This window comes from Bacillus rossius, chromosome 16, assembly GCF_032445375.1.
Source record: "Bacillus rossius redtenbacheri isolate Brsri chromosome 16, Brsri_v3, whole genome shotgun sequence".
In the NCBI taxonomy this organism is placed as follows: Eukaryota; Metazoa; Arthropoda; class Insecta; order Phasmatodea; family Bacillidae; genus Bacillus; species Bacillus rossius.
Window position 1 is genome coordinate 14,060,870 of NC_086343.1, and position 17,850 is coordinate 14,078,719.

The 17,850-nt window shown below is 38.5% G+C and overlaps 1 protein-coding gene across 1 annotated transcript in view; it reads right to left on the reverse strand.

Annotated features, from left to right (window-relative positions):
• Positions 1–17,850, reverse strand: part of LOC134540145 (lachesin-like) — a 306,225-nt gene that overhangs the window by 274,515 nt on the left and 13,860 nt on the right. The window lies entirely within an intron of this gene.

Sequence of the window (17,850 nt, forward strand, 5' to 3'; positions counted from 1 at the left end):
CTTAAGTTGTACATCAAGTTCTGTCCCTGCCCGAACACGCCCGAATATTCACCTTCGGCCAACCTCGGGATTTGTTTATATATATTTATATTTCTCTGTTTATTTTAATGTAGCTATACTAACCCAACTAACCGTCCATAGTGTTTTAAAGTGTTTCAATGTAGCTAACCTAACAGACCACTTTTAAATATTTGAATTCATTTTTCCCTGCGCAAACATAAAACAAATCCCGAGGTTGGCCGAAGGTGAATATTCGGGCGTGTTCGGGCAGGGACAGAACTTGATGTACATCTTAGGCTTCTCAACGGGCCGTGCCTGCAGAGAATTGATCGCCGCTTTCTGGCGCCCCGTCACAGCCTTCTGCCGCGGGGTACGTCGATGGCAACAACAACGCTCCGCCAGGTAAAAAAAAAAATTTAAAAAAAAGGTGTGGGTTGTCTGTAAAGTCGGTTTACGGACGATAATTTTACGTTTTAATGAAAAATTGCATACGTTATTAATTTTCAAATATTATTTACAGTTTTTGCAAATTTAATTTAAATAATTTGTTTGAATATAATCACTAACAATTAGTTTTAAAAAACCCGCCTTAACCTGTTTAATATTATAGAAGATTTTCTCGTCCGGTGGTTGGCAGGTTCTTGCACGCTTTGCTCAGGCAGAACGTGACGATGAGTCATGCTTTTTCGTGCGTGCAGCCGGCGTTCATCGATTTATAAGACGTTATCACGTCAAATAATGGGGTGTGGCTGTGTTATGGACACGGCCGTGTGTTTTACGTGAATACGCAATTTTTTTTTAATTGTAACACCATATACATTCTCTATAACTATTTTACATTAATGTTTCATATATGGAATGGATAGATTTTAACGATAACTGACGTTTGAAAGTCAAATGAACGTCGTAGTTTCTCAGAGTGGAAATCTCGAAACGAAGTAAAATGATCTCAGAATGGTGCGCGATGCGTAACAGTTCTCACTTAGCGTAACGAATTATTTGAATCCTTTAGCTATCCAGTTGGTGTAATTAAGTTTCGGATGAAGATGATATATATGTAGCTGCGACACCAAACTGTATCCACCCGATTTTGTTTTCATATGTTTTTTTGAATTGCCTCCCACTATGGAAGCAATTTTAAAGACGTATTCACGTAATAACCTGTGATATCCGATAGTGCTAGTAACTTTTAACGAGCCCGTGCTAAAGGTGCGAAGCTAACTTCGCCTTTTGTACGAACTGTTCTGACAGTTACGTATTTTTTAATAACTTGGCTGTGATATTTGATTCGCGTAATTTTTTTACGCTGGTTTGATGTTCAGTCAACTGTTTGGCGATGACTTAGTTAGATTTTTCAGACAGCCCTCAACTGAAACAGAGACGGAAAAAAACGTAAAGTTTTATGAAAATATAATGGATTGGGATTTAGTCTGCTTTGATCACGCATTTTTTTTGGGAAAGCTCTGTTACGTGAATTTGTTTGGTCATGATTCATCAAATACCTCATAGTTAACAGTGTTTCAGTAGACGACTTGCTCCTAGTTCTGTGCGCCACTGCGTTCATTTAACTGCCCCGTGGAGTGTGTTAGTACCGCCTGCAAACTGTCGTTTCTACGAACATTGTCCTGGCTACTGCTTGTGAAGTGTTGCGCGACAATATTCATAGGGACTGTAGCCTTGGTTACAAATCACTCGCCTCCCATTTTTATGAACATTATAAAGGAATATAATTTTTTGTATGATTCTGTTTTGGTATACACTGGGCAGTGAATAGGTTTATTAAGGCCAATAATTTTATAGAAGTATTTTAATACTATTTCAAAACGTATTTTCTTAAATGAATATTTTTTATGTACCATATTTTTTAATAAGTATTATGAGTTTTCACAAGAAGCCTTTCACTATATTCAGGAAACTGATCGAATCATTTATAAATGTTTGTAACATCTTTAAAGGTTTACATAAAAAAGTTTTCTTTAATCTGTAGTTTACTTGGATTGTTAGCACTGTCCCACTTAAGGTTAAAGGTGGTGAACGTAGTTCTTTCACGTTTTTCTCTGCTTTTGGAGTGTCTGCTAATTTGTTTCATTGGTCCGGCACTTGGATCTTGGTATGTGTTTGGGTCGGCATTTCTTTTTTGCGCGGAATAAAAATAGTATTTTTTTTTTTTTTTGCCATTTTGCAACGACCGTTCACAGGGTGTCAGATAAGTCACTGTTCGTGCTCTGGAAGGGCAAGACCAGTTACACCAGAATGCATCTTCAATGGAATAGCCGTTGTCAGGAGACGAAGAATGCATCAACAATTCAATACCCGTTGCCATGAAGATCGAAGGAAGCATCAAGAATGCAACAGCTGTTGCCATGGAGATTTTAGGTAAAAACACAGCCGAAATTCAATTTAAATAATAATTAAATAAAAAAATATTTTGTTATGCCACGTTTTTAAAACGGAATAAAAGTATAAATAAATTTCTCCTAGCCACATAAAGATTCATATACCATTAAAGAATGTCCTGAAAATTTTATTGTGTTATTTTAATACCTATGAAAATACTTGTTAGATTTAAAACAAAGAATGTGGGGCGCATGTAATAGATAAATTTATGCATGAATAGTTCACCTGTCACTAACAATTTATTATATTGCACTGCAAATGATATGAAGTGATGTATGGGTTTTCTCAACGTAGATACTTCCTACACTCCTTACTATTATTTATTGCATTCGCTCCTAGCTTTTTTCGTTTTAATTCTTAAAAGTATATTCATAGTAATTAAAAATTCATAAACACAAATTTTCAGGAGAATCTGTAATGGAGTTAGTAAATTGCAGGTGGTTATAAATCTGTATGGGGTTAGGAGGAATTATTTTATACTTTTTAGTCCTTTTAAAAACTCGTTTTGTTAAAAAAGTTATTATTATTTTCTGAATTTTAGTAGTGTGTGTGAGTGAAATTTTGGAAACGATTTTAAACACTTTTGACTGGAGCAGTCGGTGATGCAGGCACCGCCTGGAAGTGCTGCGTTATGCATCCCGCAACACTGTACTGTTCTGCTCGTAGCCCAACGCCAAGAATACGGGGGCATCTCTAAACAAAACCAAACAAATGTGGAACGAACAGACATAAAAAAAAAACAAAGAGACAGACAAAAAACCGAGTCAATATTGCATTGTCATCAATTTTTGAGCTATGTTCAAAGTTTCAAGTATCTAGCTCATCAGAAAGTTAATTTAAAATCGATTTCACCGAACAGACAGACAATAAACCGAGTTATTAAAAACGTTAAAAAATAAAAACAAAGACGCCAAGTCACTTCCAACAAACCTTCTAAGAAACTATGGTAAACCAAGGGCTGTCTACCAATATAACTGCTAGTGGAAGGCGGTGAGTGTTTGTGTAGAAATATGAGAATTTTCAAAAACTACACCTTCACCACTAAATGTATCATTTTATTTCATTAAAAATATTCGGTTTTTCCAAAACCATAGAAAAATTAATTTCTAAATGTTTTAGGAATATTGATTTTAATTTTATTTAATTAATGTTGTACCAAACATATAAAGGTTTTAAGACGAAGACTACAATTAAACAGTTAATCCAAAATTGTATATAACATGATTTCATGCTTTCGGTTCCAGTCAGGAATGTCATACAAATTGCCTTTCAGTTCATAAAACCCTATAAATAATAAATTGTTAAGTGAAATTGTGCAAAATCACGAAATATTAGAAGCAAAATAATTTACGATAAAACCCCCCTTAATTAGGTGTTTGTTATGTGCGGACTGGATGATTTGTGTGGGGAGAAAGTCTGCGCCCCGCCATCTTGGATTTTTTTCATCTTTGTGCTAGAATTCTAATTTCGAAATTTTGATCTCATTTTTGGCACGTCAAGGCATAAGTCACATATCTCCAAGAAATTCTACACATTGTAGCAACAATGTATTTATTGTTTATTTGTCTTCAAGCGCCGCGAGGAAATAACTTATTATTACTCGCGGGTGACTGCAGCTGTCATGATAATCACACCAGTTCATCACAAGTGTTGACTTCAAAAAGGTAGCCAAAGCCAAGTCCTATGCCATGCCGACCCAAAAAAATTTAGCACACGAGCTATGTTGCAAGCGGTAAGAAAATATTTGGAATTGCAAGATGGCCAGGGCTTATACCCCTTGAATTCTAACAGGTATGTGAAAGAAACCGCAGGAGCAGTGATTTTGAAATGAGCGTTGTAGCTGTTATATTGGGACAATTCTTTACCACGCCGGCTTCCGGCGTGAGAGGTAGGGATTCGAGTCCCGGGTAAGGCTTGACTGTAAAATTTGCTTTCGTCCAAATTATTCACAAAAAAATTATGTCAAACTCACCAAAACTTTCAAAATATACTATATACACATAATATATAAAGGGAGACGATCACATTACTTGCCTCGCAGCTTAGCGGTTCTGGTTCTATTCCCGTTATTTTTATCGACTTTGAAATGTTTTATAACCAGGACGTCAGTTTGAAGTGTAACGAAATTATTATATATTTTAAAATGTTATCAAGTGAATATTCTAGTTTGGTGTATATTCATAGGACACTACACGTTTCTAGATCGTTCGATTATGTATTAGGCCCACGCGTTCACCATTTTTAATAAGATAAATTTCATTTTGTGCTGAAAATAGTGAGCAATTGTAGCCACGTTTGATATTTAAAAAAAAGTTATATAACAACTGTGAGACGAAAAAAAAATACAATTTCGAGGCAAGGAACGAGGATCAAAAGGAAGATAATCTTCGACAGTTTCCAAAATGGCGCCATTTACCGGTGCTGCACGGACCTGACTAGAAAAGGAGAGGAAGGAAACTAAGATGGCTGACGTCGTCCGGCCTGGTTTTCAAATTCACGTTCGCATGACGTGTCCACGTTGAAAACAGGACACCCCGATATTTCGGCGAGTGGGGTAACGTGACGGACGTTTCCGATTGTGATTTTATCCTGACGGCACCCGTTCCTCTACTCGACCAGACACATTCCATCGATGGCCCGTATTTTTTTTTTTAATTTTATTTAATTGGTTTTATGTGCCATCCAGCAGCTAGAGGCCAACAACAGAATTACATATAAATCAAACATATGAAACATACAATAACATACAGAACACAAAATTACACAAAAACACTGTTAAAACAAACATTATAATTAAGATGTACATACAGTGGCAATAAATGTGACAACGCAACAATCGGACATACACAAAAATGTAAATAAAAAAATAAAGTATTTAATTTTTTACACAGCTTTCTCATAATTATGACAAGAATAAAAACATATTTAAAATTTTTACCAAAAACTAAATAAAATCATATATTATAATAGTTTTCGAATATCTTCATGTTTAATTTTCTTACCGGTAAAAGTCATTTAGTTTGTGACAATAAGTATTATAATTACTAACACAACCCTATATAAAGTTATCTTGTATAATAATAATATTAAAAGTATGATTTATACTATAAATAAAAATGGAATTATTAAGCCACTCTAAAATACTATGACTGAGCAGTAAAAAAATGATAAAAAATTATGAGCGAGTCTTTCAATACTCGCCAGAGATGTGTAACATCTAACCTCGGTGAATTGCAAATTCATGTGTTCTCGTGTTGCAAATGCATTTATAATACGAAACTTGGTGTTTACTGCTGAATTTCTGGACGCGAATAACACGTGGTTTCGCACCCGCGGCTAAACTTCGCGTCCGGAGCAGCTAAGTCGACTATCGAATCATTCGATTTGCAGAGCAAAATTTTATATTACATAATGAAACGGCTCTGATAAAAGCGAAAAATAATTGAAAAAAAAAAATACTCATTCCCGGATTTTTAGACCTGGTTTTTCGACAAGGAATTTTATTAAAATACTGCTTATCTTATTTTAAAAAAAATTCATTAAACGGTTAATACTTTGAAGGTTTCCCCTTTGTATTTATGAAGTTTTGGTTCACAGATGGCAGCACCGTGGTTACACATTTCCGTTGCATGCCACTTCCGTTCCACTTCACGAAATTTACTCCCACTAAATGCCGCATACCGGGAGCTGAGATATTACAAGTTCAAAAAAAAAAATTAAAACGAACGCCATCATCCGCCTCTAACGAGCCCGCCGCCGACAAGACTTCAGGAAGCACTCACTCCTGATTCGTGGTTGGCGTGGGCGCCTCGTGCTGTTAACGGAACGGTCTCTCTCTCTCTCTCTCTCTCTCTCTCTCTCTCTCTCTCTCTCTCTCTCTCTCTCTCTCTATCTCGGGGCTGCTGGGAGGCTGAAGGCAACGCCGAGCGGAGTCGCCCGCCTCCCCGGCCCGTTAAATTCGATTTTCGCATCAAGCGATATCAGATACCTGGGGCTAAGTACCAGGCGCCAGTGCCGTCTTACCACTCTACTCCCCCCCCTCCCTCAACCCTGCGTCGTAGTTGCCCCTCCATCTTCCACCACGCTCCACCCTCCTTGCTTCCAGACACACTGCATCTTTTCTTAAAGAGAGAGAAACTTCTTTGCTACGATTTTCGAGCGTTTACAAAAAAATTCCGATCGCGTGAGGGGGAATAGTTTGGTACGTGGTGGGGGGAACCGAGAACGGAAAGGGGGAGAGGTAGAAGTCACGAAGAGGTCGTAGACGACTACAATACTGAACAAAAAACGTCATGACAAAAAAATGTTCCGTGGTGGCACCGTTATTTTATTTTATTTTTTCTTCGCACGGTTGGCAAATATCCGAACGGGAAATTCATCCGCGCCTCTGAAGCTCGTCCTGACATACTTTCTCCGCTAAAAGTTTGTCAGCCATTTTGCAGTATTTATGTCGCATTAAACCCGATGATAATGAAGTGAGGGGAAAGCAACATCGTTGGAGAGAGTCGATGGCGGACGATGTGAACTTCCTCGCAGAACTTCGTACTTCCCTCTATCTAGTCCCCGTGACTACGAGATGGAAAGGGTTGGAGGAGGGGGGGGGACAGGAGGAGGGTTCTTTGTAGGGCTTCGGGAGACATGACGTGAGTCTGCATGGGAACCTGCCCCTCACCCCCTTCCCTCAAAACACCGCCATTTCCCTCACCCCTTCAACACGGCTCTAACGTCTTTACCTCTCCCCCAACCCAGGATGTTTCGAGCTCCCAAAGTTTTTCTTCCTTCGCGAGCTGGAGGAACACCACCCCCCCCCCCCCCCCCCACCTTCCCCGCCGATCCCTAAGTCTCAGCCCGCGGTGCAAACCGGTGTTTCGAAACCTTTCCGAAAGTTCCGCTCAAGCGAGACGGCGGAGCGTTAAGGTGGGGATGTGAGGATAACTTCTCCCCCCCCCCCTTCACAATCTACGTGCGTTACCTGCTTGGCATGCGCCAGGGCTGTTCCGTTTGCTCCGGTTATTTTACTTAATGCGCTGCCTTCCCCTTCCCAACTTTTTTTTTTTTTTTTTTTTTTTCCACTCCCTTCATAGACATCGTCTGAAAATTAATTTCAACCATCGGGTACAGGAGACGAATTTTTTCCCGGCCCGAAGAACTGCATCCGATAAACCAGTGATGGGCGAGAACCGCATGATTGTAACAATCGGATTTTAAAATCGATTCTCTGGAAAAGACTAGAATGACGCACTTAGAAATAATCGATCACATCAAAAAACATGTCCATACTCGTGTAATTCATTGTAAGAGATTATTTAAAATGTTTGTGACGTGTTTTAGTCGGCATTATTTTAATACAACTTTTTTTAAGTACGATATTTTACATTAAATATTTTAAGGATTTTTAGCAAAATATTTATTATATATTTATTGAATACCTAAGAAATTAATTTAATTAATATTTAAATCTAAATAGAAAACTAAACTAATACAGTTTGTAACTGTTAAATATTAAAATTATTGTGCTTGAGCTGAAACAAGTGTCAAAATGAATGCAAGGATATCAGAGCAAAAATACAAACACCTATTTAAAAAATTCCTTTTCGGCACAACCTACAGGCGTAGGTAGATTTCGAAGTAGTCCCTATTTTTTTGGAAATTTTTTGTAAACTTCTATAATCTCCTACGTTATTTTAAGAACTTAATGTACTTACATAATATCCTATATGTTTTCTAATATTAAAATATTATCGATTAAACAATTTCTCATATTCAAATGTAGGAAAATATTTTGTATGTTTCGAACTCAATGCATCCAGCATTGAATTGCTTAGAACGAATTTCATATTATGCCTACTAAGGTAGTTTTGGAAATATTATTCACCTTCAAACACTAGTCTTCATCACTTACAATAACATGTGATCGTATAATTTTTTTCTTATGGCAAAGGTTTAAGATAATTTTAAGATGGTTTTAAATAAATTAGAAAAATTTGATTCTAAGGAAGTTTTTATTTTTCTTAAATTTCTACGCCTGTTTTTACGGCAGTAGTTTGTTTCGTCTAAAATTGTTTTAGACAAAGGTTTTAGATAAAGTTTAGGAGTTTTACAAATAAAAATTATAACGGATTTGATAGTACATTGTCCCACAAATCGTTCGTCAGAAAAAAAAAAACAAGAACCCAAGGAACGTTACGGCCGAAATATTATAAGCACAAGGGCCAAATAAAGCTTCAACATTGACTGCTACGGGTGCAGTCAGCTCGCACTTTAGAAAGCAATGACGAATGTTACTTAACAATGATTGCCATAAACATGCTCAGTCAGGAGTTCCCATCCTGATGAAGCAGCATCAACCTCACCTTATGCTGCCTATGATCCATGTCACAGCCGGAATTGGAGTAAGAGTAACCTAACTAAAAACTAAGTTTGTTTGGGAAGGGTCTGGGTTAGGGAGGGACCTAAGTGCATCTCAGGCCGAAGCCTATACGCTCTAATCATGCAGGGTTTTTAAGCCATGCGGGAGAGGAAGCATGCATCATGTGCTAGGAGAGGGATTGGCCAGACATGGCAGCGATTGGCGCCATGATTAACTCCGCCTCACTGGCTATTCTAGACTAAAAACTAGATAAGTTGGGCCCAGGTAAAACCTGCATAGACACAGGGAAAACCCTGGGCACCTATCTACATGCGGGATGCAAAATTTCATGCATTCTTGACAAGCTGGTTGGTTATAGGAAACACAAGGATGGTTCCGGAAGAAGAGTTGGACAGAGTAGCTAAACAGCCGCCGTTTCTTCATATGCTCGGCCGGGAGCGTGTGACAGCGATACCAGGAATTATTATGTTCCCATAACTCGCTATGTGGGAAGTAAATACAAGATTGCGACCCCGTCACTTTATTCGAATCATTAGAAACTACGGCGGAGCGCGAAGTGTGCGATTTTAAGATTAAAGGTGGCTCACGGTCCTGCAAGTAGTAAAATAGCTGTAAGTCATCCACTCTTATACTCAGCGGAGGACACAAGGGCGCCTGCGCAGAACAAATAGTGACGAGGAGGGGAATGGACAAGGAAAAAAGGCAATGAAAAGATGGGAGGAAGAAGGGGGGAGGGGGAGGGTAGTCCTGCACGCGCCTAACGTCTTCGATCTTGGAAACGTACGATTACGGCTAGCAAATATTTTAATGACACGAGTTGGAAACTATTGCTAAAAAAAATTTCTGAAATATATATATATTTTTTTTTTTTTTTAGAAAATTTCTGACTAGCTGGACATGTCATTTTCCCAATTGAAAATTTGCAAAATAAAGCCCACGAATAAAACCGTTTTATTCGTTCCATATACGTATCGACAGTTCTAGCCAAACATCCCAGACGGAAACGGCAATAAAAAATCATTGCGTTCTTTTTTTATATATAACTGTTGCCTAGTAACGCGTTCGACGCGCCCGGTGTATCTGATTTATTGGTTACTGCTTGCACCACAAATTTTGGAAAACCCAACAACGAGTCGTCGCTTACCAAAAAAAAAAAAAAAAAAATTCAAATGCGTCCTTTTTTTTACCGATACGTTGCATTATATTCGTTCTCGTTCCCTCCTACAAGCCAGAATTAACCCCCCCCCCCCCCCAAACCCTTCAACATCTCCTTTTCCCCATCCTTTCCTTTTTTTTTTCTTCCTGTCCAACTAATCAGGAACTACGGTGGAAGAAAATAAAACTTCGTTCCCCAGAACAAAAGTCCCGCAACCGATTTTCCTCTTTCGTGGTTGTTTTTGGTGGACGCTTGGATTGGTTGGGAGGAGGGTTGATTTTAAGGCAGGGTACCTCAGGGGGTGGGGGGAATGTGAGAAGGCTAGGGGAGGAAATAAAAAAAAAAGGGCGCTTGCGCACCGGAATAAATCCGGAAGCAGCACAATGCACAATAGGGGGGGTTGAGGCTGGTTGACGGTGGCAAGGTAGATTTTCGGTTTGGAAAGGTGGAGAGGGGGTCGTGAAGGGGAGGCCTGGGGGGGAAAGGGGGGTAATCGATAGCCCTCCCCCCCCCCCCCCCACTGGGTCTCCTTTCCATCCCACCTCTTCTCCTTTTCAACTCACGCCGATACAATTTATGTCCGCTTCGCGGCTGGACCCCGTTCAACGGCCAGAGCAGGAGCTCACAGGGGTTTGAGGGAGGGGGGTGGAGGGTGCGGAGGTTAGTGTGTGTTTCAAACGGGGTTACAGGGGTCGCATGCAGATAAGATTATAACGAGGCGCTCCAATGGCGCCGCCACACCCCCCCCCCCCTTCCTCCCCCAACTATCGCTCTCTCGCAACACACGTTCCGCCCAGTGCCCGTGAATTTGATATTAAGCCATTTACATGTACCGCTTGGTCGGGGCGTGGTTAGGTTGGGGGAAGAGGGAGGGGGGTTGTTAGGTTGAGGTGCCTACGAACACACAATGACGAGATCGCAAACAAACCCCGCTAATTATATGTACTGCCGCTCAAAGGATTTCCAACACGGGGATACAGCAGCCTAAAATTATTTTTTTTATCGTCGGTTTTTCAATCCCTGTTGAGAGAAGTAAAAATATGTTTGGGGCAAAGGGTTACTGGTATTATTTCCTCGATGAAATAGTGTCTGAATGAAATCAACGTCCATTAAAACAAAAAAGAGATACATTTTTTAACATATATTTTACAGAAAAAAAGTATGTTATTTAATTTGGTATATTGAATTAAATTGGTGGTGTTTGTATTGTATAGGCCTATACATCGGGGTCACTGGAGACTGTGAAGAAGGATGAGATGAGGATGGAGCATCGACGGAATTAGTGGGCGAGGGTAAGGAGGAGCACCTCGAGAAAAACCCATCTTGCTAGCAAACCGCGTCCCTCTTGAGGCGTTAAGCCCTAGCCGTGAGTATTTTTTTTTGCATAAAGTGCCTTTGTCGTAACACTATACATCTCTTTATATACATTGTTTTGAGTAAAATCAAAATGAAGTTAGAAACGAAACTAGACAACTCTAAATACAACTTATTATAATGTTACTTGGAAATATAAAAATAATCCTAGTACTTATTTTTAAATTAAGAGGATATTACCAAATACACAAGTAAAAATACTGAGCAACTCCGAGACTTCGCGTTGTTTCAGACTACAGAAATCCACACCCGGTACAGAAAAATACTTTTCTGTACTTTTACAAAATACTCTTTTGGAAACCATTTGCAAAGACGTTCTTTGTAATACTACACGAAAGATATTTCAATTTTGTACAGCACATGGCTAGAGTTATTTTTGCATATGTTAAATACGTTTTTCGAGGTAATATTGCGTTTCTCTTACGAACATTCGCGCATAAGTTTTTATTTTAATTGATGTTTCATTAGGGCATATATTTTGTTTTATTATGCTTGTTAATGTGCGCAATTAATACTGGAAATCTGTTCAGAGAACGGTTTACAATCAACTTTTAACTATGTGGAGGCACTGGGACAACACAAAGCACAAATGCCCTGGTAAAGAATCTCAACTAAAATGTATTTATACTTCTTCTTTGTATATAAATGTTGACGTTATTGCCACAAGTCTAATCGGGGACAATTTCTTCAGCTGACACAAGCGCGTGGACTTTCAAGTGAGTTTTCAATTACTTGGTTCAGACGTTCTCTGCGGGAAAACTTGCGTGGTAAATAAACCAGTGGCCAAACCTGGTTACTGGCCTGAAACAACATGCTCTTTGAGCATGTTACGCCTCCCCTCACCCCCCTCCACAATATGCACACCCATACCAGGTCGTGCTGCTTTCAACCATTCTAGAGACCTGTAAAATTCGCGATTTCAAATCCCTAAAGGATAGACTCCATGATTCTCTATGCACTCGTGCAAATTACATCTGCTGATTGGTTACCGACTCGTAACACCTGTTGACTGGAATGATCGTGATTCGCTTATTCTTCTGTTAAAGATTTTTCATTGGCCCAGAGTCCTTCAGATAAACTGTGGCCCAATCACTGAAGCAAAATAATGTCAAAAGTATTTGGACTCTATCCTATCGCGAAATGAATCCGCGAATTTTGCAGGTCTCTAACCACTACCTGTGCCTTATCAGCTGTGTCCCGTGGAAAATGGAGCACACAACTCCCCGCACCAACATCTCAGCTAATTCCCGGAAAATGAACACGATCGTGGAGCAGAGCTACTCCGTCACTGCGCGCGGTTCACATGATACTCCATCCAGTCCAAGCGGCGTCACCCCCCCCCCCCCCCCCCAACCCCCCCGCGCTCCTTGGGCCCGGAATGCAACTGTGCTCCGCCGCACACTAAATAAACGTCTTGTGTCGCACACAAGTTATCGTTCAATACTTCGGAAAACCCGCAGGACCTGTTCACGCAAAATGATCTTAGTTAAATCTGAATAAAAATTTTCAACTGAAAACAAAATTTAAAAAAAAATAATTTAAATCTTACCAACCTTCACGCGAATTTCTCTAAATCGCAAGTAAAAATACCGTAATTATGAAATTAAATCAAGAGCTAAAAACAATTTTAAATCAAATCTAAAACAATCTAAAGAAAATTAAATTATTAATAACTAGACCGAAATAATTAAAGTCAGGGAAAGTCACGCAGCAGGGCCTAAAATAAAATAATATTAAAATATCAGCCCCTGTATCTCATCTTAGGTTAGGAATTTTTTTTATGTTGGTGATACAAAAAAAAAAACACTGTGGTAATAAACTTTTTTTTAAGTGTGTGAGGAATATTTTTGAAGCATTAAAAAAAACTCATGAGAGTTTTTATGACAACGCTCTTTTGGAGCCGGCTACTTTTATCCTTTTTGCGCGTGTTGTTCGCGCTTTGGGCGCAACAGCGTTGGTTCTGCTGTCCTCCGCTCGGGGCGCGCCAAGCTCGTGTGGCGCCGGGTTTAATGGAACACGCACCCGCGTCAAATGGGGCCCGGACGAACGCGAACACAGCTACTGTCGGCGAAAATCCCGCGGCTTTGGAACCCGCTGTTAAAATATGCCCGCCCGCGTTATCTACCTAGTTTTTATTTTTTTTTTCTTCTTCTGTTGTTTCGTTTGTACGTCCTCTTTTTTTGTTTTGTTTGGTTGGTGACAGTGTTGTAAAAAGATAAAAGAAGAGCGTGTGAGTGTGAGTAGGAACTATTGCCACCCTCTTTCCCCAACCGGCGCTGCCATTAGAGCGGTCGGAACACTAGTTAACACGGTCCGTTCGCGATATAATCCGTGCCACTTTTGTAATCGGCTTCCGGGAAGAAATAAAAAATAAAATTGGTGGCCGTGCCTGCCGTTTAGCCACACGCATGCGATCTTCTGTCAAGTCATGTTGTATACGAGGTCGGTCACGCTGCAGTAATGTTTTTAAATCTTGAGTTAAAGTTGTTTCGCCACGGATCGAAGTCACAAGAATTAATGACTCAAAAGGCGGTGGAATCCTAAATTATTTTGCTTATATTTTTTTTGAACGTGATCTTTTAAAAAAAAATATTATATAACCCCATGAAATTCGTTATTTGACAGTGACTTAAAGGTAATTTTCTTTTGTGTTTGTCTTTGCATGTACTGAAAGCATGAAAACATGAGTGGCCGTTTCGGATAAAACCGTTTGATTGTAGCCTTCGTCTTAGAATGATTTATGTTTATTACATCATTCATTAAATCAAATAAAAATCAGGTATCAAAATACTGAAAACTTCAGGTTTGTATGGATTTGAGAAAATTTAATTTGTCCTACTGATTAATTCAATGATGTACTAAAAATAAAAGTTTTATGAACAAGGTTACATACGAATGGTTAATATAAAACTATATACCAAATGTTTTCATGATTTCAGTACATGATAGAACTTAAATAATAATTTGCCATTAAGTTCATAGAAAAAAATTAAATAAGACTTATTTTAGTACGAAAATAGTTTTATAAACTTTGAATATGGGTAAATTATGAATATATTTAAAATCACGAGCAAAAACGAGGAGTATTAGAAGCTGAATAATTTAGGATACTACCATCATAGTTAGTTTTAAACATCACTTCGACATACTCATTAGAGATAAGATGATATGGAAACTGGGGCAAGTGGAAGTACCCCGAGATAACTCTTTTAATTTTACTGCACGAGAAAAACGCTTACGCGATTCCATCGGGAGTCAAACACACATCACCTTGGTTGGAGGTGGCTCATCTGAACACTCAACAGTCACTGAGTGTTGGTTTGTTTACATAAATGTCCCATAACTCAACATCAAGTTGAAAACAGTTGATATGCCATTAAATTACGGGTTTGACTAAAAAAAAATGTAAAAAAAACTTGTGTTTTCAAGTAGAAGGTATTTTTGTTTAGTTTTTAAATCCTCACCCTACATGTAATTATTATACACTGTGACTAAAAAGTTTTGCTACGCTACCATAAATAACTTTACTATTGATAACAATTCCAAATAAAATAAAAAATGTTATACTTTTAGCGAGAAAAAAAAATATTTGTAAGACTTAATGGGCACACGTTTTTAACCAGGCAAATTTGACTGGTCGTAATGTAAAAAAAAATACTTTGCTACCTTAGAAAGTTATTTGAAAATATAGATAATTAAAGCCAATAAGTTGCTAGGTTAGCAAAACATTTTGGCTACCCAATCAAAAATTGTTGCCACGTAAGACCCCCAAAAACGTATAGCATGTTTGATTGAAATTTTAATTTACTTTATTTGATTCAGAATCGTAATTTACTGGCCTATTCAATTGTTCTCAGCTTGACGCTGGGTTATGGGACATGCTGTCGGTACTATGTTAGTAGTGCATGATAGCAGGTCCTATGTCAGGAGTTAGAATGTGGTTGGGTTGTCGGTCGCTATCTTGGATTTTTGTAACCTAGATCTATGACCTTGACCTGCTGCCACCATAATGGATTACCCTGACCACCGGCATCTCTTTTGGATCAGCTGCATTGGATTCTAGAAAATTCTAGATATTGCTATTTATTAATTCGTCATCTTGGATGCTACAACGGGAGTCTTACAATTTTTTTTTATCTGCTGAGTATCGTCAAATATTTTTCGTCTGCTAGCGGTTTGCATGTTCGTTTCAGGTGTTTGTTCCCTAGATTGCGCTACTGGCGCTCTGTCTCACACATGTAAGGTCGACGTTCCATTTGCTACTAGTATTGTTATGAACCTAATAGGTACACTGCATTCAACATTTTGTATAAAACTAATAGGAAGCGAGGAAGTTCAAATCATGGACATGTCAGTTCTTCGGCACATATTTTTGTGAAAAACTTGAGACGACACTAATTTTCACCTACGCTTTGCAAGGGACTCCAACCAAGAACTCCTTGCGTTGAAAGCCAGCATGCAACCAACTGCGCTACGGAGGGTGGCTCTACTGAGACGTATATGATACTAATAATTAATAAATAATAAGATATATTTTTAAAAAAACACAAAAGAGATGACAATTTTTTGGGTTGATAACGTCTTATAAATCGATGAACGCCGGCTGCACGCTCGAAAAAGCATGACTCATTGTCACGTTCCGCCTGAGCCGAGCGTGCAAGAACCGGCCAACCACCGTACGAGAAAATCTTCTACAATATCAAACAGGTTAAGGCGGGTTTTTAAAAGCCACAATTTAAAAAATTTGATATGACGTTATCACGTAAAATTATCGTCCGTAAACCGACTTTACAGACAACCCCCCTTTTTATTTTCAAGTATGAACGATAGCTATCACAGCCTTTTGGAAGCTGGTATGGTTTGCTAGGGAGGTCAGTGTAGAGTACTGCTTATTCCATCTGCCATCTGCTAGAGTACGCCAGTAGCCATATTTTATTTCAATGCTTGCTACTAAGAGACACTAGTGTCACGTATTGCACACACAATCTGTTAGAGTGTGTTTAAGAGTCGATCGCCATAGAGCTTCACTTATGTGCTAGAGAGTAGCACTAGTTTCAAACTCCATATCAGACATCTTATGAGCCACCATTGTGTCAGCCATCTTAGTCACCATATTGAAAATCTTGAAAATTTTACCTGAAAATTCGGAATTTTTTTTCCAAATGCTACAATTAAAAGGTTTCTTAAAAAAGTTTCATATAATTAGGGTCCTTGGTTCTATCTCTGGTTAGTGAGAAAAAAAAGTGATTTGCTATTTAAAAAAATATTTGTTGAAATGTGTTTAGTTAAAAATCACGTCTCTTTAGTAAAAAGAACTCCTGCACTAACATTCAAAAGTCATGGGTTCAATTTAATTAAAAATTACAAATGAAAAATGATAAGTGCATCCTAACTCTACCATATTGCCGAGAATACTGATCTTCCCCACTACGAACTGGAATTTTTACAAGTCAACCACCCGACTAGGAATTGATCTAATCATAGCGAGACATGCCATGTTTCACGACGATAAGCTTTACGAAAACCATGGTGACAATACCAATCTACACATACAAAAACTCGTCTCACAGTCAGTGGCGTAGCCAAGATTTGTGTATGGGGGGTGTTAAGAAGCATGGGGCCCCCCCGCCCCCATATTAAAGCGGGGGGTTCGGGGGCCCTCCCCCGGGAAAATTTGGATTTTAAAGTGTAAAATAGTGTTATTTTAGCAGTTTTCGGTACTTAAATTTAAATATTGTAATGGTAAAATTTTTATTAATTTTAATATGAAATTTGTTTGAGTGATGGATAAGAAATTAATTTAAGATTTGGTGCTAAGGGGAGGGGGGGGTTTGAACCCCTAAAACCCCCCCCTGGCTACGCCCCTGCTCACAGTATGACAGTCTACCCAAGAGAAAAAATACAAGGAACTTCACAAAGCATTAGCGACCAATTAAAAATAAAAATATCACATAAAGGACATGAAACAAAACATTTTACAAATATTCTTCATTGCGTCAATTCTACCGTACAAATCTACACACAAAATTATTTTTATTTAGCCACATAAATTAAAATTTTAATGATGCAAATTCAAATCATTTACTTTCACAAAGCTTAAGTCTTATTAACTTCTAAACTTGGTTATGCATTGTGTTTTCCCATGCTGATAGAATGTTTTCAAGGGTTATTGTATTTTTACATGCTTTATATTAGCTTCACCTGTATGTTTGTCTGTCCGTCTGTAACTCTTTCGACTAAGAGTGAGTGGCTCATCACTATAAAATGTCCCGTAGATTTCATTATGTTCGTTAGCCGAGCGGTCTAAGGCGCGCGACTTCTGTGACGATAGCTGTTAGATTCAGTAATCATGGGTTCTACTCCCGGCCACGCCGAAAAAAAATGTTTTTTTTTTTTTTTCCCCGTAAATTGTAAGATTATATCCATACATTAACTGTAAATGATTCGGAGAGACTTTACCATTTCTTTGTGACGTTGCAACTCCAAATAGTTATCTCAGATGGTAATAGGTAGTGTCGGTAACTCATTTCCCTATGATAATTATACATATATA